Source organism: Pseudopodoces humilis, chromosome 1 (genome assembly GCF_049639895.1).
Source record: "Pseudopodoces humilis isolate 2021_Gansu_Grassland_sample_001 chromosome 1, ASM4963989v1, whole genome shotgun sequence".
Lineage (NCBI taxonomy): Eukaryota > Metazoa > Chordata > Aves > Passeriformes > Paridae > Pseudopodoces > Pseudopodoces humilis.
In genome coordinates, this window is record NC_142200.1 from 117,017,581 (window position 1) to 117,043,237 (window position 25,657).

Consider the following 25,657-nt stretch of genomic DNA (forward strand, 5'->3'; position numbering starts at 1 on the left):
TGCTCCACTGCATCCTCCCTTTAGCTTCCAAGACATACTGAGATCACCACCTGTTTGGGGAGGGCACTTTTTACATTCTGTATTGCTAGGAAGATGAAGCCCTGCTTTTAGTAGGGTCTTTGAGGTGCTGTTGAATAAAAAAAAAAAAAATTAAAAACAAAACAGCCTTGAGCACACCAAAGTGATAAAGCAAGTTTATTCAGAACAAGTTGTCTCACAGAGGGATACAGGGATTGTTTGTATTACCCCTAGGTAAAGCACTGAACACTTGCACCCTCTGTGCAGAAAAACAAACTGACCCAAATTCTTTAAAATTACTTTCATTCGAGAAGCACAGTTGACAGCAGAGCCATGTACCAGCACTGAGGAAAGCAGAATCAGCAGTCCTTTCTCCAGCTTGTGGGGCAGCCCCAGACCTGGTGCTTGCTCCTTTCCTGGCACTATGGGGCTCTTGGCAGGAAAGCTGACATGCACCAAGGGGGTAGAGAGGGTTAATCAGGCTCTCTGGCCAGTAAGCTCTGCCCTCTGCTAGCTCAGGCACAGCTCAGGCACAGCTCAGGCACAGCTCAGGCACATGCCACTGCTCTGGTCAAGGTTTGGGAGTGTTGAGTTCCAGTTTCCCTCCTTAGCTGCTGTGCCTCAGTCACACTTAGACATGAATTTGAGACCTAAGCATATCTGTCCAGCTTGCTTCTTTTAGTTCCAGCAACACCCCATGAGTCACCTGAGCCTGCTGTGTTTGCTCTCGCACGCATCTGTGCAAAAGCAAAGCCACATCACAGATGTATATCTGTATTTTGTATACAAAAGGTACCCTGGAAGACACAGACAAATGCCCTATCACCGACCTAGCAAGGGAAGCCAAGCAGCCTGCATGAGTCATTCTTTGTCAGGAAACAGATTTGCTTTCCACTCCAAGGTACTCACTGGGGAAAAAAGGGAAAGCTGCAGCCTGCGCTTCTAGCTAGCCCTCTGGTAAAGTCTCTGGGCTGGTGGCACTTGGGTGACTTTACAAACAGTGTGGGGCTCTTTCCATCAGTTCAGAAGCTCCCTCCTCCCCAGAGGAAGAAATGTGTTAATTAAGCTGGCAAAGCTGTGCAAGCTGGGCTGTCAGGCCCTTACAAACTGGCTCTTCAGATCCTCCCAACAAAGGGGTATCTCAGCACTGTCGGGCCTCAGTTGTTAACGATGAACAAAATGCTCCTTTGCGCTCAGGATGCACTCAACTCCACAGCTTTGCTTGTTCAGTAAATAGTTTTCTAATATTGCTACCTGAATTTGTCTCAGGAATATAAACAAGCAAGGGCGCAGTTGCAAAGTCTGTAAATTACCAGTGGAATTCCCAGGGTTTCTTTTGGTATCAGATCAGGCTTTTAACTAGCAGCAGCTCTCGAAATTTTCAGATCTCAAGATCAGAAGCAGAAAGTGAAAACTAGAGAGACTTCTTCTAGTGAATGACCCCACATGACCTTCCAACTTACAATGACGAAAACTTAACAGGTTTTTCTTTCAAAATCTTCTCTGGTCTTTCCCCTTTTGTTGCTATTGATGTGAAATCAACAGCTGTGTTGTTCAAGCTTTTAAATTAGAGACACCTTTGAAATTTCATCTTTGCTGTCTTAGCACATCCAAGAACTTCCTGGAAGTATTTAACGCTTGTAAGTACAGCCTTGGAACAGAGAAAATTAAAATACTGTAAGGTGATCAGGCAGAGATCCAGCTGGCTCAGCATCTCATTTCTGACTATTGGCAGTAATGCAAACCATACAAAAATGCTTCCCTGAAATACTTGCATAGCCACCAGCAATGTGCTGCAGAAGGATTTCCTGACTGATGGACAGTGCTTTTTCAAAGACTAGCTTTTGATGGCTGTTTTCTGCATTTATTCCATTTCCTATGTATTTTGTGTACAAATATTAGTGATCTGTTGTCGTGTGATAGAGAATTTAGTCTTGTTTGTGGCATATGCCTGTGAAAGCATGTTTCTAATTCAGTTATGTCTTTAAAGGGGACTCTTCCTTTAGAAGTTTATTAACACTGACAGGAGGACCTGAAGAGACTGCACTAGAGACCTGAATCCTTAAAAGGTGGTCATCTGACCCTGGTGTCACCTTCAGGCAGCAAATGATCATGAGCTGAATAAAAGTAAAAAGTACGTGAATGTGGAACTTGGGGTCAGGAAAGCAGTGGTGTATGAACACATGCCAGAAGCCAGATGCCAAAAATTGTAAGACAGTAGTTGAAAGCCAGTCAGGAAGGAAAACTTGGGAGATAAAAGATAAAGATTGACAAGAGTGGGAAAAGCAGACAGGTACAATGTGACATCTTGGGACTCACTATCCTGACAGTATGAGATCTATGGCAATCTGCAGAAAAGGGATCCTGCATGAAATGAACTTGTGATGGTGGAACTCAATTTGCTTTCTTGAAACTGTTCAACTGTTGATTTACCAAAACACTGACATATCAGAGGCCATTGCACTCGAATAATACACTGCTGCTTGCAAGGAAGAGCTCTAGATAGTGGTATTGAACTATATAGCTGGCCTTCCCAAAGAAAAATATATGGAGACATAAGTGGCGTTACAGAAGCGGCAGGAGGAAATACAGCAGAAAAGCTGTGATGTTGTCTATCTAGCCTGCAGATAGAGCAACAGAGGTCATGGCAGGGATTTCTAAGAGTGGAGACACCAAGGAATAAAATGGCAGCAAAGTAAAATGGCCTGGAAGCACTCACTGATGTGTTCAAAGAACTGCCTTACATCAAGGACGAGGAAGGTCTGGGTTATAATGATGTGGGTGACAACCTGTATCCTAGATATCTGCTTTTGGACTACTATGGCTGGGGAGACAGTCCCAGAAATATGTGGAGGTGACAGGAGAACAGACTGTATGAACAACCATCAGTACTGGATGAAAAGTTATGCAATGAGAAATAACTAATGTTAGATAGAGCCTTTGAGAGGAGAATGTACTTGAAAACCATGGATCAAGAGTGACTGAGAAAGAAGGAAAGGGACAAGGCAGTCAGATCTTGGACCCAGAGACCTCTGCATTCATACTCAAGAATCAGACACAGCATCAAAATAATGTGTACCAATGTTGAAAGATATTTAGTCCTAGAAGAGACCAAGGTCATAATGAGGTATTTCCTTAGAACTTCAGCAGAAGGTCCTCAAACAAAAAGCAAAGAGGCAGATGTGAGGACTCAGAATAAGTGCTTTGCTGTGGTTGCTATCACCTGGCTCCCCTCACAGGAGGAAGGAACAGTTCTTGAAGTACACTCTTTTTCCCAGAAATAAGCATTTCTCTGGAATTAGAGAATAGGGAAGTGGGAGGAAACACGGTCCAGCTGGGAGGAGAAGTATGGGATCTCCAGATGCAGGGAGAGAGACAGGGAAGGGAGCCCACCACAACCTCAGCAGGAGGTAGGTTGCAGCTTTTGGCAACTGCCCTGTATGGATGACTCCAGGTAAAGCGTAAGCTGAGATCAGAGGTTTGCAGGGCAGCACCTATGTGTGGTGAACAGTTAAAAGGTCAATAATATTTGAGCCTAACAAATTCCTGATAGAAGAACTTGTATCCCTTACAGAGATCTGTTTAGACAGGGGACAAAGTAATCAGGCTGAAACTGGCCTCCTTTAGGGTATAGATAAAATCAGGACTTCTTGCTTCTTGAAGAAGCAATTGGAGGAGCAATTTTGCTAGTGGCTCTCCCAAAATGAATTTTCTCATACCTTCATTGCTGTTGCCATCAAGTTGTGAAGCTGTCTGCTTTATCTCCATTTCAGTTCCTCACAGTTTGTCTCTCTAATGTTTTATGTACAGATTCACAATGCTAGAAGCACACAGTTCACATCAAGTGTAGTCTTGCTTGTTTTTATTGAAACAGATAACAATCTCATTCCAAAGAGTGGAAACATTATTTCTGACTAATCAGGTCACACAAGATAACTTACATGCTACATTCATTATACAATGATTACTATTAAGCATTGCCCCACATGGAGAATATATTTAGGAAACTCACTCAATCCTTTTAATTGTGCCTATAAAAGTGTGTAATGTCCTCATATAGTTGATGCATTGTCATGACCATGGTGCTCTGAAGGAGAGAGATTCTATTCTTGCACACTGCTAATTGCCACAATATACCACGGATGTTGCCGTAAGTAATAAATTCCTGAAACTACCTCACTGGGATTTGGTCTTCTGCATGCTATACTGCAAAAAAATTAACTGAATGGCTCCATATATATTTGAGGAAAGAGGCACACTAAATGAATCACATCTTACTTTTCTAATACAAAAAGACTCACAGAAAATACTCCTTAACACTGCCATACTGTCTCAGTACTGTCACCCTCACTTGTGTCATGTACTTTTGCAGATGAACAGGAGTCTTTTTAAGTCTGTTTCAACATTTGTGGACAGGCACTGCAAGACTGAATCAAAAGGGCTCAGTCCTTCCAAAGTTCCTAGATCACTTCCTCTATGCTCAGATTCTGTGATTGCTTTACCTCTTTGGTGCACAAAAAAATCACACTTCTTTAAAAACTTTCTGCCAGTCATGTTGTTTGTTCTCGTAACTCCAAATAGATAAAACAAATATTTGTCTTCATTTCTGCATAGAAAGAAAAAAAATTAATTTCCTTCTTTATACTCAAAAAAATAATTAGTTGCACTCTGCCAGACATGCACACCAGTTGTGGGGAAAGAGAAAAGTACAGTCAGAAGTAACTGACATACAAAGCAACAGCTTTATCTTTGTAGAGGTGAATACAATAACCCCTCACAGTTTTAGAAGTCACCATTATATTGTTGACTCTTCAAAACAGCTTGCACTGAATATCTTTGTTTCACTTGTTCACTGAGTGGACTCATGATTCTGGCAGATTGAAAACTCTTTATTGACCAGCTGGGAATGCAATTTATTCCTGAGAAGACACCACAGAGCTGGACATGTAAAAGAGCTTTGTGACTGGAATAGTCTTGTAATGCTTGGCAGGAATGTGATTTCTTACCTGGCTGTGGTGGAAACAAGCTGCATGCAAACACTAAATTCTGCTGGTTTTTTGGGGTTTTTTTTGTGGTTTTTTTGTTTGTTTTGGTTTTTTTTAATGTTAAAGGGCAATTTTTTTAGAGGGCAAAAAGTCAGTTTTTATAGATAAAGTTTTATATGCTCCTTTTTCCTCACTTGATTTTCCTGCAGGTAGACACACACACAAACCAAAACAGGAAAACCTGACAAATTGATTGCATGACAACGGATTTATCTCTTGTTGGCTTCTTGTAATCATGTGAAAGTCATCTTAATGAGAAAGCACATACATCCAGCCACACCTTGCATTTTGCATAATCACAGGTTGCAGTCTTCATGCTTTCCCTCACTTTCATGTTGCTTTCCTCAGCATTTGCACCCTGATGAGGACATACATGACACTGACTGCTGAACTATCTCAGACCACAGAAGCCCTTTCAGTCTTGGGGTCCAAGCCCACGTGCAGCAGTACCATGAACTGACAGCACTGCCCCCAGCTTCTCCTGGAGCTCTCACCTCCATAGCATCTGCCAGGTCTACATGTGTTTGGATCTTTGCTGCCAAAACCCTTCCAAGAATGGGTCACTTCCATCCCTGACTCACAGTATGGGTTTGCTGATCATGAGTTATTAATGGACAGTGTGTTAGCCCTGAAGGTGGCTGGATACACACCCAAGGTGAAACCCCCCTAGGTTGCCAAGCAGTCAACTCACCCACAGGAAGACATTGAGAAGATACAGTAAGAGGATAACTGTACTCAGCTTTTTCCTCCTCAGAGAACCCCTCTAGTTCTCCTATATTGCAGAGAAGTGCCATAAAGTAGAACCATAAAGGGCTTGGTAAAAAGCCTGGGACAATGCTTAAAAATGCCAGTGGAGATAAAGAGAAAACACTGTGCCTTTCATTGTCTTCAGGGATTTCTACACAACAGATGTGTTGAAGAAAAGGCAGAGAACGGCCTGCAAGATTTTTGTGACCATTCCTGTTCAAGGAGATGAGAGAGATGCAAGTTTTACAGGAATATCTGAGTGTGCATTCCAGTTTGCTGAGTTTTATTGCTGCTGCTGTGCTAAGCATACAACTCTCCACCAAAAACGGGCACTTTTTTCATAAGCCTTAAACATCACTTAAGCGTGGAAGTAAACAGATTGATAAGATGCAGTCCCTGAAGATTTTTCCCAGTGCCTGAAACTAAGGATCTAATAAAGTGAAACTGGCATTAGAATACAAGTGCTTTTTCTTTAGAATGTCATTAAGTCCTCCAGTGCTGGCCCTGCTTAGTTTGCCTCTATGCATCAATGTTAAACATTAGCAAGTAATTTCAATGTAAGGTAGGAACAAAATATGAATGAGGCATCCTTGTACAAACAAAAACTTGTAGGCAGTATCTGTGCTACACAGATTGAAATAGAGGTAGATCAGCTATAAATGGGGTGAATAAAGAGGTATAAAGCATAAGCAATGAGGTTCACAGGAATGATGGCAAAAATTAGGATGTTTGCTTCACAGGAGTTCTTCCCATCTTTTCTGAAGGATTGAATTAGAAGGAAATCAGATAAGCAGAAAGCAAATTGTGAAATAAGGATGACTAAATAGGAAAGGTGAAAAAAAAGGAAAAGAACATATCAACAGATGAGTGATAAAGAGGTAAAGCAATCATTACAGAGGCAGCACACAGCACAGAGAGAGTTATACAAAAGCAAAACATTTTCCAAGAATCCATAAAGATTTGTTTATTCTCATCAGCTGGAGTCTCAGACTGGCTCCTTCTGGCAGTTTTCCTGTAACAGTAGTGAAGGAAGAAGACCACCACCCAGGTCTTCTTGCCCTAAAAATTATGTCTCTGTGTACTGAGGAAAGACAAATGGCAGACTGAGGTGCCTCAGTTGTGGGTGAAGGTGTATAAACCTATAGAGCATAGAAAAGTTTGAATCAGTTTGCTCTGCAAACTTGTGTATTAAAGACAGCAAAGTTAAAAATAAATAAAACCCTATTTCAAACATCGAAGCATGGTGGTAACACTATGGCTTTTAAATTAAAAAAAAACACAAACCATTGGTTATTAATCAATTGGCTAAAATTTCTGTATTGTAAAGTAGGTAAAAGACCTTTGAGGAGGTTGATAGCGTGACACAGAGTCTGGGAGAACAGGCAGCTGCAAAAGATTTTGACATCTATGAGCTCTGTTGCCTCTGGATACCCATGACTTTGAACCCAGGGTACCCTGTTAAGCCAAAAAAATAACTTGAGCAGTTATTAGAGAAGGGTAACAAAAAGAAACCCAGCTGGCAACACATCATGTTTCTGCCTTTTTGTCCATTTTAATTTTTGATTCCTGCTCCTTTTCTGTTTTCTTCATTTTTTGTGTGCATCTTAAGGAAAATGTCTAGCCTTGCTGTCCAAGATTGAATCTTTTTCCAAAGAGCTGTGAACCCATGAGAAGAAATGATCTTAAAAAACAAAAACAATAAAACTTTGCTTCAGTGGGATTAGTATATATTATGCAATGGCTGATCTGACTGTGCTATGTCTTTGCTTTTCTTCAGCCTTTCTCTGCAGTTAAATGCTAGATCTTTGAAAATCTGAAATACCATATTTGGAAATATCTGAAATCTCTGGTACCAGATAAGGAAGTCTGTACAGCCATGGTGCTCTCCAAGGTTAGTTAGTCTTCTTTAGACAAGTTACTCTATGCAGTGTTGATGTGGCTCAAAAGCATCAGCTCAAAGAAAAGATCCCTTTGCTACCTGCATTTTCCTTTTCTTTGCCTCTCTTCCAAGTGTTTTATCTCTTCTCCTTGCCAAAAAAAATTCACCAAAACCCTGAGTATTTAGAGTCACTCCACACACCAAAAATAATTTTCTTACCATCTCCATCACTATCTAAAAACTATAAAAATCTGATAAGGTGGTAAGAAGAAAAGAGGAATTGTTTAGTGAAAACTCAACTCATAGTTCTTCCTTTAGCACCTGACTTGACTTTGACTCCTGTATCTTCCTCAAAGATTCGAGGAATTTGTAGTGGTGGTTATTGATAATATGAGGAAGCAGCCCTCTCCAGCCTGATGGGAGAGCATTATGCCCAATCCATACACAAGTCTGCTGTGAAGCAGCCATCTGGACTGCACTCCCACCCTGACACCTGAGAAACACCCCAAAATCCAGACTCTGCATTATATCTCAATGTCTGGCAAGTCTGCCCACAAGAGAGGGAAGCCTGTAATGTCTCAGGCATTCACAACCACCCTTTTGTTGGATTGGGGCCCAGTGCCAGGATTTGTGCTATCTTCTGCTGGCATGGACCAACATTTGAATCCAACCCTTGATATTTAATTAAGAACAGTATTTGGAGCATCTGTTTGCAAAAGCAGTCAGAATGTATTCAGATAATGAGCACTTTGCAGCATGTTGTGAGACCATGCATTTTATTATTTAGAGCTTTCTTGGAACTCAATTCCCTGCAAATATACACAGGATGAATTAGAAATAGTCTAAATGTTCTTTCTTCTTCTGACCCCCAACACAGTAATGACTGTATGGAAATGGACACTGCAGAATCACACAGAGAAAATGTCTTGTGAGCCATCTGATAAACCTCAAATTGGAGCACTAGTTTGTCTAAAGAATTGGCTCAGGAAGTCAAATCACTTAAGCTGAACAGAAAAGCGTAGAAGAAAGGATGCCAGAGCAATAAGAAACAAAAAGCATAGCTTGAATTCCTTACTCGTTATTATAGCTTTGATTTGGTGGGGTTTTTACGGAGAAGTGGATGGTTCTTCAAACTACAAGAACATAATTACTGATCTACCAAGTGAATATGTTTTACTCTATGAAAGTTCTATAGAAATGCAATGAGAGTTGTTTCAAAGTACAGAACATTAAACTCCTACACTGTAGAATAACAGAAATGGTCTCAGCTAGATTTTATTTCTGATTATAGCTTTTGTTGAGCAACAGAATCTGATGGACTGTCATTAAATCAAGAACCAAAAAATGCTGGTTAGTAGATGAATAAACCCTGCTAACTCTCTTGAGCAGCTATTAGTGAATGCACTTTGACATCTAACTTTGGTTCTTACACTCTTTCTTTGTGAAATTGTGATGGGGACCTTTTTCTTGTGCTATAATGCATAACAGAAATGAGGAGCTGGTGAGTAAGGTAAAAAAATTTGAGATAAGATGTAAAGACATTAAATGCTTTCAGACAGGACTTTCAAGAGGAGGGTGTGATGATAAATGAGAGCTACTATAACATTTTTGTTAATGATAAAGGACAACCCATGATGGGAGTTTAATGGACTTCATAATGCATTTTATCAGATGTTTTTATGTTCCAAGCTGGTCTCTTCCACAAGGCTGGCAAGCTCTTTCAATATGCTGAGGGAAGTCCAATCTGCAAAGACCAACCACTTACAAAAAATGAGCGTTGATGAGGAGTAGAAATAAAAAACACAGGAAGACAGGATATAATGACTCCAGCTGCCTGGGTAGGTAGGAGGAGGGAGGGGCAGCCATTATCCAAATACAGTTCATTACAAGAGACAGAATGGAAGCAGAGGGCCAGACCTCTTGGAAAGGACAACCAAGGAAGGGATCTGCAGGCAATAGAGTATGGGGCTGGCAAGTTTTTGGGAGCACTGAGAAGGGATCTGTGCACTGATGTCTGAGCACCATCTGTGCTGTTCTCCGCCTGTTCTCTGAAAGGATTGCATGCAGTGACAGCAAGGGGCTGCTCAGGTGGCTGCATTGCATCCTCAGCCTCCTCCAGGAGCAGGGAGAAGGCTGGTAAACGATGGTAGTAGCCTTTCTTTCTGTCAATAAATTACAGGCTGGGATGTGGCATTTAAAATGCTCTGCAGGAAGGAAGATGAGAGATCTTTATTTTCAATCATATGAAAATGCACACAGCAGTTTTGATATTTAAACTGGTGTACATTCATGGAGGTGGAGGCATAACTCCCATTAAGAGTGGCAGAGTACTTCTCTTCAAGGAAAATACATTATGAGAATTCAAATAAAGTAGCTTGTTCTTGAAGCTCAGGGATGAGCAATATGTAGAGCAGCTCTTTAGTCACAGATTTCATCTGAGGTTCTTGTTTTCCTGTATCTGAGAAACCAAAGAAAGCACCAGATCAGTATGTTCATATGCAGGCATTCCCTTTTGCATGCCACTGGTCTATATTCATGGCTTAATGCAATGGAAACATTCCCTTGCACATAAGGAACTATTTTATACAATAACATAGGTATCTGGGAATATAACTTCATACTCTATTGCCCCTGCATGGCTTGAAAGCTGTATTTACTGTCAAAGTCAAACAGCTGCTTCTTTAAGCAAATCATCATCCATGCTAAAAATTAGCTTCATTATGATGCAATGTCAGTATTAGACCTTTTTATTACTATTAGAGTTATTTGCTTACCATTTGTATTTTACTTACATGGACAATTAAACTATATCTGGTACTTAATTTGTTTCCAATTGGTTTAATTTCATGATGTGACTAGCATAACAGCATGCTATTTAAGGGTACACATTATGAAATAATAGAGAGGGAAGTTCATACATTATTTAAAGATCTGTAAAAAATAGCTCTCTTAATGTAATAAACCTTTTCTACTTTCTTTTTTTTTATATAAGCAAGCCTCTCAGTGACCATTTAGGCTACAGAAATGAAACTACTGCTGGGCATCTAGCCTCTAACCTTTGAAACATTGAAATAAAACAGATGGTTCCTAATAATAAGGTTCTTGATAACTCCCAGATTTCTTGAGATAGACCACACTACTGTTTTATAACTGAAAAACAAATGATAACAAAATGATGGATGAAGTGTTCCACTCCTCAGAAAACTTCTGTTCCCACGTGCTAATGTGTCCCATGAATAATGTGATTTTGACATGGGACTTACTGATGCTAACAATATAACTAAAGAAAAGCTTTCCAATATGATGAATCTCAGAATCACAGAAATGAGGGCTGTAAAGGAGTCAAAGAGCTCATCCTTTTGCTTTGTGGCAGAGCCAACAGACCTTTTCCATACCCAGCAGATGTTATTAAGGCTATTTTCTGGTGATAAGTGCACAGCCCCTCCAGGCTGTCTCCAACAAGCCTTTACAGTTAAACTCTTTTTCTCCTAACATGTAACCTAAGTCTTCCTTGTTGCATTTGAAGCCCTTTAGGTCTCATCCTCTCCACAGGGAATATTCTGATAAATAGTACTTCATTCCACCTCTCCAACCAACTTACACTCTTCAAGAGGCATCACATTCCCCCTTCAGTTCCTCTCCTTGCCTGACAAAATAATTCCAATTCTTTTAACCTGTGTTTATAAAGCACAGTGTCTGATAACAGAGGGTTATATGTTGCTCTCATCCACCAGATCCATCCTCTCCTCAGCCTGTTCTCCCACCACTCAAGAGTAAGTTTGACTTTTCTATTAAATTTGTGAGATATTTTAATTAGAAATGGTACATATTAATTAGCTGATGGCAATTCTTGTGATATGTAAACAATGTAAATGACGAAATAGAAGTGATTATATGCAAAACACCTCTATTTTTGGTTGACTTTATAGTGGAACCCCTTGCTGTCCAGTTTTTACCATTTGCACAGAAAGGATATGTTGTGACTTCAGTTGAATTCCTGGAGCTTCTGATGACTGTAAATTTTTGCTTTCTCTCCTTTAGTCAGGGCAGATAGTGCCATCATTCTCCCAGTGAAGATCTGCTAAAACAAACCTGAAGATTCAAAACCTATTTAAATTTATAATTCTCCTAATGTCAAAAAATATTTTATCTCATTCACGAAAACTGAGATGAGAAATAAGATATTTAAGGTAAATTAGCCTGTTATATACTTGCTTAAAAGAGATTTTCCAAGTGTATTCTCATAGAATCAATCAAAGAATCCCTTATGTTGGTTTTTCTGTATTGCATCCTACTGAAAGGGTTTAATGTAAGAGAAAAGCAGACAATTTTTTTTGTAGGTGTCTAAAAATAAAATACATTTGGGTTCTTATGTTAAAAGATTCTGAGTCTTCCTGCTTCTTAGAAATGTTAAAGAATCTGGACCCTAGTGGGATATTTCCAAGTGCTGATCTGCCTAATTTCATAAGAATCAAGAGGAGCTTGGTAGCTAAATACTTAGGCATTTTGGAAAGCCTCTTTAGCACCTGTCAGTGGTCAGGGCAGATGTCCAATGCCATTCTTTAAGCAATTAGACTGTTTTGGTTCAGCTCAGTGAGATGAAAGGGCAAAGGACCAAAAGACTTTTCTTAATAATTTCTTATGCCTTGATGGAGCATTTGGCCCAATACTGCTTTTGTTTTGGTTTTTTGTTTGTTTCTTTTTTTTTTCCCCCAGAACCCAGCAATACACTATACCTTACTTGGCAGATTCCAGAGAATTACTACAAAATTCATAACCTAGAAACATAAAAATGTAAACAGTAATGCTGAATGCTGCACTATGCATGAAAATAACTGATGCCAATTCTAAATGTATACTGCTAATCAACATAGCTAGATTTGTAGACACTAAAATAACATTGTCTTTCTTCCAACTAGGGAAAATGAAACAAGAGGCAAAAACATCTCACAACAGAAAACAAACTCAGTGTTGAAATAGGTCAGTAGTGCTTTCAACAGTCACTTGCTTATTTGTTTTTTGCTTTCCTTGTGCTACTGCCAAGAACAAAGGTCATATTTAATGACTGCCTAAATAATTTGCAATATTTTTTAGACTTGCCCTAGAGGTGGCTGATGTGGATCTTTTTGTACTTGGTAGGAAAGTCTCATAGATTACTGTGTTAAAGAATAGGTACCTTATCCTTCTAAACTGATCAAATCCCTTCACCTCCTCCAAAACACACAGTTCCCTTTTTCTTTTCTGTTTCATGTCAAATACTGTAGTGACAGCTCAAACAAGGCAACACTGTTTGTTTCAAGATTATAGAGGATTCAGGACATCCACATCACCTTTGAAGTAAATTTTTGAAGCCATAATCCTCTGCCAAACAGAAAAGAATATATGTCATCATAGCATCATTTTAATGACATGACCTTAACTAGGAGTCAGAGACAACAGCAAAAACTGAGGACCTAAGTATTCTCTGTCTTGTCCCTCAAGTAGAAAATGTCATGGCTTCATCACTTAGAAGTAGTGGTTTACCATCTCTGGTCTAGAAAGCGATATCCAACATAATCTCGCTTTTTTTAATGACAGGACACTCCTGGAATTAACACACTTCTTGCTTTATTATGGGCCAGTAATTGGGCAGTAAACAAAAGAAACAAAAGGAAAGTATGTTGTAAGAAAGAACTTCATGGTGAGGTGAAAACAAAAGCAAGAATAGAAGAAAACGGAATATTCATTTCATAATATCAAGGACAGTCTGAGACAGACTGTTAGGTTTTCCCATTGGTCCCAAAACTGGGGCACATGTGCCATGTTGAGGAGGGTTGGCAGTGGAAAGCACTGGGGCTCAAGATAATGAATTTCATTCCATCTGAGGGACCTAGATCATATTACAAAAGTGACCGTGTACTTTCTGTATTTTCAAAAATATCTCAGTAGGACAGAGGTGATGCCTACACCAGCATTATATTGATACTAAATCAGTTCAGAGTTTCCTTCTGTCCTCTTCTCCCATCAATAAAAGCGTTCCTGCCTCAGAGAATAAATAGGAGTCCCACATTTTTGAATAATTCTTTGAAAAATGATCATTGAAAACACAGATTAACTATTTCAATCTGTCTTGATGACTGAAACACAGTGTTTAATGTTTAGTGCATGACGATTACTTTTCAACACTGCTGGAGTTTGCCCTTGCTGTCATTTAAGTCCATAGCATCACAGCACTATAGAATCACAGAATCATAGAATATGCTGTGTTGGAAGAGACCCATCAGGATCATTCAATCCAACTCTTGGCGCTGCACAGGACACCCCAAGAATCACACCATGTGCCTGAGAGTCCTGTCTAAATGCTTCTTGAACTCTGTCCAGCTTAGTGCTGTGACCACTTCCCTGGGGAGCTGTTCCAGAGCTCAACCACCCTCTGGGGGAAGAATCTTTCCCTGATATCCAACCTAAACCTCCCCTCCTCTGCTTCGTGCAATTTCTTCAAGTCCTGTCACTGGTCACGGGAGTGAAGAGATCAATGTCTGCCCCTTCTCTTCCCATTGTGAGGATGTTGAAGACCACAATGAGGTCTTGCCTCAGTCTTCTCCAGGCCAAACAGACCAAGCGAGCTCATAAAGCCTCCCCACTCACTGATCCTGATGGGTCACTTCCAAATCTGCATATTCCATGATTCTATGATTCACCATCCTTGTGGCCCTCCTTTGGACACTCTCTAATGGTTTAACATCTTTTTTATGTTGTGGTGCCCAAAACTGCCCCCAGCACTCGAGGTGAGGCTGTCCCAGGGCAGAGCAGAGCAGGACAATCCCCTCCCTTGCCTGGCTGGCAATGCTGTGCCTGATGCCCCCCCGGACAGGGTTGGCCCTCTTGGCTGCCAGGGCACTGCTGACTCAAATTCACCTTGCCATTGCCCAGAACCCTCGGGTCCCTTGCCACAGTGCTTCTCTCTGGCCTCTTGTTCCACAACATAATCAAGATTGTCCTGTCCCAGGTGCCAAATCCAGCACTTTTCTTTGTTGAACTTACTTTGATTGGTGATTTCCCACCTCTCTCCTTTGTCAAGGTCTCTCTGCAGGGCCTCTCTGTCTTTGAGGGAGTCTACAGCTTCTCCCAGTTTAGTGCCATCAGCAGAATTTGTGTCCTGTGTCCAAGTCATTAATGAAGATGTTGAAGAGAAGGGGGTGGAGGATGGTCCTGGTTTAGAGCAAATTTGAGAGGAAACTTCCAAAGGGGTCCCTCTAGAAAGCAGATTCAAGCAGCTCCTTGCCCAACTGGTTTGGGAAAAGATTTCCTAGGAGAAAAGTGGAAAAAACTTTTTATTTAACAAGCAAAGTATTCACAGCATAAAAATTGTATAATATTAAAAAATAAAACCTCTCACTCTCCTGAAGAGATGGCAAGTTCAGGAAGTCCTTGTTGTGGGGTGTAGCTTGCCCTGCTCAGTCTCTCATCAGTCCCTCCTGTGCTGAAAAATGCTGCATCCCTGGCCCTGGTGGGCTACAAGTGGGAACTCACGGTGCTTTTCTGGGTTTTCAGTCCAGGGCCTGGCCAGGGCCGATCAGTTCCAAGAAAAAGAAAAGCCACAGTCTGGGGAATTTCTCTGCCTCAGCTAGCTAAAAAAAAAAAATATAACTAAAAAGCAAAGGAGAGCTCTCTCCCACTGTCTGTGCTGCAGACAACACAGTCCGTGAGAAGGAATGTGTGGGAGCAAGTGCACTTTGCAAACAAACTGCTCACTTCTTTCCCCCCTACACTCTCAGAACCAGTCCTAAAGGTGCAGAACTCAATGTCCAGGATAAACAGAACAGACCACTGAGAATAAAAGCATCATAAAGTCACCCTAGGCCAAGGATGGAGCCCTGGGGAACCCCCCTGGGACAGGACACCAGTCTCACGTCACCCCATTCCCTATAACTCTTTGTGCCTGACCCATGAGCCAGTTGCTCCCCCATTGCGTAACACTGTTATCCAGCTGTTGCTGGATAATATTTTGTCCAGAAAGATACTGTAGGAGACAGTTTCAAAAGCTTTGCTGAAGTCCAAAAAGATCTACTGGTTTATGAGGTAATCCAAGTGGAAAGGTGCCTCTGGAGGGCTCCTGTCCTCAGGGCTCTAAGCAGTCAGCTTCTTTAAAACCTCCAAGGACACAGACTGTACAACCTCTCTGGGCAATGCTTTCCCATGCATGATTTGCTTCATGATGTTTCTTTATATCCAGTCAGAGCATCTCCTCTTTCAAGCTACACCTGTTTTCTCACAGGCCCTTGCCATGCACTTCCATGAAAACCCCGGTTCTGTTTCCTCAAAAACCTCCTTGTAGGCATTGGAATTAATTAAATGATGTGCAAAAGCAGAAGTAAATCCTAAATAGGCTGCAATTTGTCAACAGTAACATCAGATCTTTGTATCGGTGTCACCCATTTCCTCTCCTGTTAGCTCCCTATCCTTCCCCAGCATGCTGATCCAGCAAGGTGTGACAAACATGGGTTCAGCTGCAAGGACACTTGTAGAAGACCGCTGGCTCCCCTACAGTTTGTTAAGACAAACTTTCATATGCATAAACAGTCTCTCAGAAACATGGGTGGCTACAATGTCACATCTTCATACTTCAGTATTCTTCATACATCATTCTTGGCTTGGAGCTAGGATTAACCATCCTTATCTCTCGGTCACAAAAGCTGGAAGCCAAGCTTGAATTTATGTTTTAAATGCAAACTGATATTCTGAAATTTTTCCTTGGCCCGGGAGTATGTGCTGGTAACACATTAACCAATGTGAGAACCAGTAACACTGCATCTATACCTAGGCATGTGCTTTCAGACCTTGCCAGACAGAGGGAAGAGAGAACAGCTAGGCCTTGCATATGCTCTCTGTTTCCCTCAACAAGACCACAAACCAGCAAATCGTTACATTAACCTTAACTTGCATATCGAGACATTCCATTGAAATGATACGCTGTAGGCTTGTGATTAGCTATCAACAGATTGTCACTTAAATGTCATCCTCCATGAGTTACTTAAGATGAAGTAAATTTAGCCCAGAATCAAACCACGCCAAGGGAAGTTCAGCTTGTAGAAATTTGCTGCCCTATTCACTCTGAGCCACACTCATTTTTAGTAGTGTGTAATGACATGGGTAAAACTTACCCATATTTTGTATGATGGAGAAACAGAAAATGCTAATAATGATATAATTAGTAATTTGTATCAACAGTAAAAATATCCACAATTACTCTTATTAAACCCAAACTGGAAGACTGCTTTTCATTCCCAAGGGAACAGGCACACTACCAGATCATAGGAATTAGGAAGAAAGTGTTTTCCTGACTGCCTTCCACTTTTGTTCATTATTAATGCATTTTTCATCCTTAAAAAACATGACAAGAGATCCAAGTGCAAGAAGAAGATATGGGGGAGAGAGAGAGAGAGAGAAACTGTCTGTGTATGAACTTTTACTTACTAGTACTAGTCTGGCACTTCCTAACACACATCCATAAACAGTACTGGTAATAAATAGCATGAATCCTCAATTCGGAATTTGAAGTTTTGATTATAGGGGGCTCTTCTGAAGCTTGTTATACTGTTTCCAGCAATGTCCAAGGAATGGCATGCCCATTTCACGTCTTTTCTCTTGAGTACGGCCAAATTCCAGGTCCTTCTCACCACGGTAGAACACGTGTTTCTATTTCAAGGGGCATTATTATTTCAGAAAAAAAACCCAAAATTGTGGTTAACACGTGGTGGCAGCAGTGAGTAGCAAGGAAAGAATGATGAAATCGATACTCAAGCTTCAAGGAGCGTAAGGTATGGGCAAATTCCATAGAACTGCTGAGTCTTCCATGTGCCCATGTGTATATTTCTTATTCTTTATGCATATCTTTTCAAATCCAGGTGTGAGTTTTTTCTGAGGGCATTTTATCCCACTCTGTGTGTGTGTGTGTAACACTTCTAACGAGCAGTTCAGACCATAGGCAGGAACCAGATGATCCTCACAAACACGGGAGCATTGTAACACTTCTTAGCTGTTGCTGCTTAGCCTGCTCCCCAAGCCTAAGTAGCAGCAACTGCTCTTTTAATATCTAATGGCATCTCAGGGCTGAGGATGGGATGCTGAAGCCAACAGTGAAATGCAGATAGAAGGGTGTGCCTTATTATATTGGGGTGTCATGTCCTTGCTCCTCTTCTTCTAGCAATGAGAAGAAGGCAAACCTAATGAAGTTAAAATAGAATAATAAAATAATGTAAGAAATAAATAGTACTATAGAACCAGTTAAGCAAATAACAACTATGTTTAATATTTTCATAATTTTCCTTGGAGAAAAATAAATATTAGTTATCTGAACATTGTCAGCATTATGTCAGTGTCAGGAAACTTAATTTTGGAAATTACTTTATGACTTTGAGTTACATCAGAGCAGCCTAAAGATCAAGTATCATAGCACATCTCTGGGCTCTGACTCAAGAGGAGGTACAGTAAGTGTCAGGAAACATGAGAAGATTAGTATTTCTAGCTCATTTTGGGACCTGTAAAACTACATTTTCAAATGACAGGCTGTAAATAGTTTAGGAACTGCTTCATGAACTCATCTGCAGCCTGTGGAGCAGGGGCAAAGTAGGTGACTTCTGTGAGCTGAAGGATCTCCCCACCATAGGCTGCCTTTGCTCTTCAGTCAGTGCCCTGGGAAGTTAAGGAAGAAGATCAGCATGGATTTGCAGGCACACCAAGGAATTATGTCTATCCCCAGAAAAGCCATTAGCTACAACAGTAATTCCAAGCATCCCTCACCTATCACGGAATTAGTGTCATTAGTGAGATGTCCCTTTGAAGGCAGATGAGAGGATGGGAAAACATGACAGCATATTATTGTTTTATAAACAATAAACTAAGCAAAAGGTTAACATTTGTGGGTTTTCACTGATTTTATAAAAATATTAGGGACTGCAATTGTCATGGTCCACAAAGTGATGACAGAATTGGAAGCAGATGCACTCACAGCAACAGTGATTTCAAATAATGTGAAGTATCTCAGTGTTTCTCTGAGAGTGTAGAATTTGTAATAAGTGTGCATGAAGAAGGGGTGAAGAGTTGTTGAAACACAGCAGAAGTGGAACCATAATGGTAGTGATAGGATTTAATGTGGAAAAAAAAAATAGTAAGGCAGGACTTTCCACTGATGCAAGAAGTAATAGCCCAATAACGTAGACTCATCAGCCTTGCATTGCCATATTTTTATCCTGACTAATCATGTGCAAAAGCTATTACTCCTGATGAATCCATATTCCTGTCTGTGTCCTCTCATGATCTCTATTAACTACTCCCACCACACCCTAAAAGTGTCCTCAGTGGGATTTTATAGTAGCCTTAATGGTGTTGTTCACACAGGCTGATTGGTACCTTGGCCTGTGCTGTACTGCAGAGATGATTATAACATTGCCAGGCTGTAAAGACAAAGGGGAGGGGATGTAGATATTTTAACATATAGACTTTGAACCCCCCACTTGTTGCCTGAGAAGAAAGAGTTATCCTTGACGCAGCAGGGCTGTGTGAGAGAATGCAAGAGAGAAAAAGAGAAACCATACGGTACTGGTCCTGCCTGAGCCCAAAGAAATGCCCTACCAAGGCATCACTGAGTATTTCTGCGAGAGATCCTATTGGCCCAAAAGAGGACATGGAGAAAAGATGTTAGGGATCTGTTCTCTAAGGGACACCCTGAAATTTTGCTAGCCTGCTATGTTGCTCAATGCCTTCTCCTCAGGATGGAGCATTGCCTTGGAGGGAAACAGGGAGCAAGAAAGGATGGGCAATATAAATATTATCTGCATTATTAGCCTTGCATCTTCTGAGGAGGTGAATACAGGACAAGTAGAAAAGGGGAAAAAAAACCCAAAAACCATAAACAATCCAGATTTTCTACAGTTACCTGTTGCTTTCTCTGTGTTCTTAGCAGGATTAGGTTTGGGGAACATGTGGCATCACCTCCACCATGCAGCACATTTCAGTATTCTGTGTGGTTGTATGCTACAAAAATTTAGTTGCTGAGTGTGACAGTAGTTTTACAGCACTGTTAGAGGATGGCAAGAACCACGGGCCCATTGCAGTTTCATTAGCATAATTGGCATCTGCACTTATATGGATTCAGCATTACTGAAACAGTTTCAAAGGGACTGATTATGTGCTGTATTCCTTGGAGCAGTATTTCAGCCGGAGATCCCACTGGGATGGAGCAGACATGAAAAAGAGCCCTAAATTTTATAGTGCTGTGTCAGTAGTACTACAAGAAAAGTGTAGTAACTAAAAGAAATTTGTCACACACAGGCAATTACCAGCTTAATGGCTTTACATTGTTCTTTTAGATTTATCTTCATCAGTTCTCTGTTATAGCTTCCCTTGATCATCTAATAGGTTTGCTCCTTCCCTAGAAACTGAACTTCAGCTTGTAAAATGTAGTTACTGACTTTGTGATCTAGAAAATAAGGTGTAGCAGCACTGCAACAGCATTAAACTACGTGTTTCTGCTAGCAGCAGATTGTGTTCAGAGTTTTTTTCTTTTCCCTTTTGAAGCAAATGCCCAAATGCAACTATACAGCCAGCAGGGCAAAATCAGCAAGGAGGGTACAACATCATGCATTTGCTTGTCCCCAAGTCTGTGGATACAGACTAGAACAGCCAAAAAAAATCTGACTATGGCAACACCTGCTGAGAGCTCCAACCTGTACTTGGATCTTGCTCAAGTTTCAAGGATGTCCCAGCTACCTTACATCTCTTACTCCAGCCAGTCTTGCACTGCAACATAAGGTCGTCAGGATTCCACACTTCTTTCTTTTTCATTTTTTACCCTGGATGTGCCAGAAAGTGGGTGTATTCCTCCAGGGTAATTTTGCACTGGAAGACTAGTGCAAGGATGCTGAAGAGGGTTGACAAACCTGACTTGTAATTTTTTTTTGGAAGCCATTTCAGTTGTTAGATAAATATAACAAATATTTTTAACCTATACATATATATATATATATATATATATATTATAGATATACATTACATACCTTTATATATGGGCTATGCAGATTTAACATCATAAAAATATGTGTATTATGCAGTAAGGAATAGTGAAATTATGAAAAATTAAGTTTGTGTACCTGCAGCTGTGCACAACCTGTGAGACCTGATGGCTGCCAGCTCCCCTGCCCAGGCAGGGACACTGACAACCTGCTGACAGTTTACAAGGACAGAAGCTTCCAGACAGTCCTGACTTCTCTTTCACAGGCAGGAACCCAGGTTCTCATTCTGGAGGGCAGCTGTGACATCTTTCCGGAGAAAGGTCTCCAACACCAGATCCCAGCCATTTAATTACCCAAGAATTTCAGGGATCTGGCCTGAAGTCTTGGGGCTTAGTGGCTACAGGATCCCATCTAGATTTGTCATGTGCTACAAATGGAGAGAGAAATACGATAGCAATGGAGAGCCAGTAGTCTTTTAGATAGTCCCATCTCTCTTACCACCCCAAGTTTATTTACCCTTTCCCATACCTTGACCATGCAATTAAATGATTTGAATACTATATTTTCAAATTATTGGGTTTGTGTTTTTTTCTTAACCCAAAGGGGATTAGAGCACTGAATGTAAATGTTAAATATAATTGCAGAAAAGACCACAGCTGCCCTTAAACTGTCTTTGGGACACAGAGAAGAAAATTATTTCCTCCATTTTCTTCCTTAGACCACTCTGGGAGACAGCAAAGAAAGCATCACATATTTCTTTTGATATATCACAGAGAGTAAGCTGTGGGGTGCTGTAAAACACTGTTACATGCTAATATATTTTGGGAAGGATGATTAGATTTAATAAGGGTATTTAAAACCAGCACTAAATATGTCAGTGGGAATACAAATAGATTAGTTCTGTTATTTTTAAATATTAAACTGATATAAGTATTTGCATTTCTTTTAATTTTTTTTTCCTTTTAGAAGAAAGGAAAGAAAATCTAGGTTTACATTACAAAAGGGACAGTGAGGATTTCCCTGTTTGCTCTCCAGAGTTTTCTTAAGCCTGATATTTTGAATCAATGAGTTGAACAGAAACAGGATAGCTGTGGATCAAAAATGAGGAACTAGATACATACAGAATTGATGAGGTGACTATTATCACTTTCCTGCACATTTCGAAGAAAATCTGTTGTGTCCTGGTCAGAAGTCTCTGTTTTGATGGGAACAGTCACCACCTATCCCACACAGCTTCTTTACATGACTTCAGGAGGAAAAAAAATTAGAGTTTCTATCTACAATAGCCATTAGAAATCACATTTAACAAGGAACAAAGGGCTCTAGGTCAAGCTGTGAATGCCCAGAGACATCCCAGCCTTGCTAACAGGACGTGCTTTCACACGTGCATTTGGCAGCAGCCAGTGGAAGCAGTTCCATGACTCCCACCCCTCTCTCCCAGCCCTGTGCTGTCCTTGACCATGCTTAGCAGGATAATATCTGTGACTGTGCAATGAGCTTGCTCAGTGGACAGATCTCACTTAAAGAACATTCAGGAAAAAATAAATAAGTAAATAAAATAAAAATAGAAAGAAGAAATTATTTTTTCAGCCTGGCTGCCCAGGTGGCAGAAGCAAGTTCTTGGCAGTGCATCCAGGGATGCTCATATCCCCAGGTGCTTGCAGCAGCTCCTGTGAAACAACAGCCTCACTGCAAAACTCCTCTGCTGAGGAATAGGAGAGTGAGGGGTGTATTATTAGCTCACTTTATCCACCCTGGTGTTTCCTGACATGGAAGAGCACCAAGCTGGTTCAGGGGAGCTGGAAAAGGGATTGTGTGATAATGGAAATGACAGTAGTGCCAGCCCCGAGCATTCAGAAATCCTGAGCTGTGCTGGCAGAATTCATAAGGTCTTTAAAAATAAGAAAGGTAGTATTTCTTTTAATTCTTGCTGCAGTCTCAACCATTAGGGTACATGAGATACTGAATGCACATCTTAGACTTTTCAGAGTGACTAGATTGATACAATCACAAACCAAGATTTACATACTGCTCAGAAAACATAACCAGCCTTTTCTAGGTGTCTCTTTATCTACCCAGTTTATCTGGCATTTATGTATCAGAAAACTGAATCTAACCCTGATAACCTAATGAAAACTTACCAAGCTGCTGTGGTGGGCAAGTGCTGCCTGAGGCTGTCTGTGACTCCTTGCTGCCAGCTCCAGATGAGCAGTGAGGTCCCTTGAGCTGCAGGCACCTGCAGGCACCCAGTGCTGGTGGGTGAGCTCCTGGGCCACTGACCTGCTGGTGTGCCACACACACCATTTTGGGACACGTCCTGCTCCAAAGCCTGCCAAGTAAGCTGTCATCAGAAAATACTTTTGCCCTGCACTCTGCTGATTTAATTCAGCAAATCCTCTGAAGATCAAAACTTCCCATGAGCCAGTAAAAGTTTCAGATTATGTATATCTCCTCTTGGGTTTATGGGTGATCAGAGAATGCCCATATGCATTATTTATTACGCAGCTGAAGTGTTCTGACAGAGTTGGATAATAGGCTACGGGAGATGGTTCCAGCTCAGCACTGCTGATGGTATGAGAGAAATCACAAGAATTATTGCATTGGGTGAAAATCTGAAGCTCAGCACATGCAGACCTGCCAATACATACACACAAATCTATATCTTACATGGAGATATGCAGTTTTATCTACCATAATTTAAGTGCCAACTTTATTCTTCCCTCCCCTCCAGTGTGTCCTCACACTGCTCGGCTTCATGCAGGCCTGTCCAAAAGCCTGCTAAAAGAAAACAAACACTGATTTCAGGTGGATGAATATGTGATTCCCAGCCAAAACAACTTTGCCTTGCACAGTACTTCTGTTTTGCATTGTGAGTCATTACATGTACCTGTGAACAATGGGCTAAGGAGTCACAGCCTGTTTTATGCAGGATCTGGCCACATCAGTGCAGTGGGAATTGCTGGGTTCCCATGGCAGGAGGGCAGTGGTGCAGTGACCTCAGCCCCAAAGATGTAAATGTCTGTACCAGATGTGAGGTGAAGGAGTTCATGGTAGATTTTTACATAGGGGAGAATCAAAGGTATCAGGCACTAAATGGACTTTTGAGCTACATTTTATTTGTATGTGTATGGCACAAAGAGAAGCACAATTCTGGCCAGTCTCCACAAGTGACACTATTAGTAATGTCTAACATCAGATATGATCCTGCAGTGGAACTGATCCATTGCTCTCACCAGATGAAGTGCAAGGCTGGGAATGGCAGTTGAAGGTACAATGCAGGCTGCAGCAACCTGGCTTCCTTTTCTCTCCAAAAAGCTGCCAGAGATCTGTGGATTCAGCACTCCTTTTGTCCTATGATGCTCTGATGGACATACTATTTTCTGGAAGTGTTAGAAGTATAGCCAGATTCATTCACCTTGACTTCACTGGTTTGCCCCCAACAAGAATGTCTCAGACCCCTGAAATCCACCTGGTGCTCAGCAGCTCTGACCTTTGGCTGGGCACTGCAGTAGACACAACCTCTTCCAAACAAACCCCCAGCAGGAGGGACCCTTAGAAGCCTCCTCTGCCCCCATTCAGGCACTCCTGCTGCTCTGCCACAGCTGGCTGATGGCAGTCATGCAGCCCTGCCCGTGGCAGGGAGTCCACTGAAAACCAATCCAGCCATGGCCTCAGCCCATCATCGCTCCTGCGAGTGCCAGACTCAGGTCAGGTTACCAGGGAGCTGACACAGCCACTGCTGCTGCCTCCTCCCTGCATCCTGCACCACCACCACCTGCTTCAGGCTTGCAGGGCATGATCTCTGGGACAGAAACCGCATTTTTTTCCTACCAAAACAGTGTCTTTGCAGCTGAAAGGGTGTTGCTTTGATGCTTGTAGAAAGTTATGAAAGAAATGAACAGCAAAAAATCATAGCTGGAACAGTAATGCAAATAATAACACAAATAAAAAGAAAACTTCCACATTCAGCCAAATGCCTGCTCTAAATGACAGCAGAAAGGAAATATATATTTATATGGGGATAACATACAGTTATGTGTGGGTGGATGTGTCTGAGCTATAGTGCAGGGAGGATGCTACTTATCCTTGGATCCATGGCAGGTCTAACAGGGATTCTCGTCCTCTGTTCATATTTCGGAGGGCACTCAACTTAAAACCAACTGTGATGGTAACACAATTCCACAGTATGACTGTGAGACATAATTCTCAGAAACATAATAAATAAATTTCAGATTACTTTATAGAATTGGAAATCCTGCAGTTTAGAAACATAACTACACAGCGTGTGCAGCACCTTCAATACGTGCTTACATTTCAGTTCACTTACTAATGGGCATGTGGGCAAATGCAAAGTCTTTCCCTAAATCAACACTGTGTTGCACAGACCAGATGCCTTTACAGAACCATTGCCAAATATGTTACATGGAACTTTTCCAGTAGTTCTGTTAAATTACGCTATTTCAGTGTATGTAAATTTAAATTTAGGAAATTCACCTCATGGCAATGTAGTACTCTACAGTCAGTACTTTAGGGAGTATTTGGTGTTAATGTCTTCAGTAAAAGAGCTTTAATTACCTTCATCCCAGTGCTGGCTGATGTGGCGGTAACTCTCTCCACTTTTCCAAGAGAAGTATCACACTTTGCTATTTAGAAAATAAAAATACAAGTTATTCAGCATGCCCTACAAGTTAAGAAACTCAGACTGACTCAGGTAAGAAGGGAGAGCAGATCACCAGTTAGATTCTGAACAGAAAACACACCATACGCAGCTTGCTGGAGCTCAGGGCTCCATCTTTGCACCTACTAAAGAAAAAAAACCCACTGATCCCACTGCCACTGTAGTGGCAGACCCAGCTATCAAAGAGCTGAAATACCTTTCTGATTTCATTTGTTGTGGCATATGTTCTCAGGGAGGGCAGGAGGAGCAAGTTATCAAATCCTAATTAATAATAAAGTTAGAGGTATTTTAATGCATT

The 25,657-nt window shown here is 41.1% G+C and overlaps 1 long non-coding RNA gene across 3 annotated transcripts; it reads right to left on the bottom strand.

Annotated features, from left to right (window-relative positions):
* Nucleotides 1–8,550: 8,550 nt before the first annotated feature.
* On the bottom strand, nucleotides 8,551–15,426 carry LOC106628007 (uncharacterized). 3 transcript variants are annotated; one of them, XR_015772914.1, is made up of 4 exons: nucleotides 15,061–15,426; nucleotides 14,713–14,977; nucleotides 11,646–11,767; nucleotides 8,551–10,147 (listed from the first exon to the last, which is right to left on the bottom strand). It is a non-coding gene; the product is annotated as an uncharacterized LOC106628007 (long non-coding RNA). The 3 variants fall into 3 exon arrangements; XR_001331192.2 differs by having other exon boundaries at nucleotides 11,646–11,770; XR_001331191.2 differs by having other exon boundaries at nucleotides 11,646–11,781.
* Nucleotides 15,427–25,657: the final 10,231 nt, after the last annotated feature.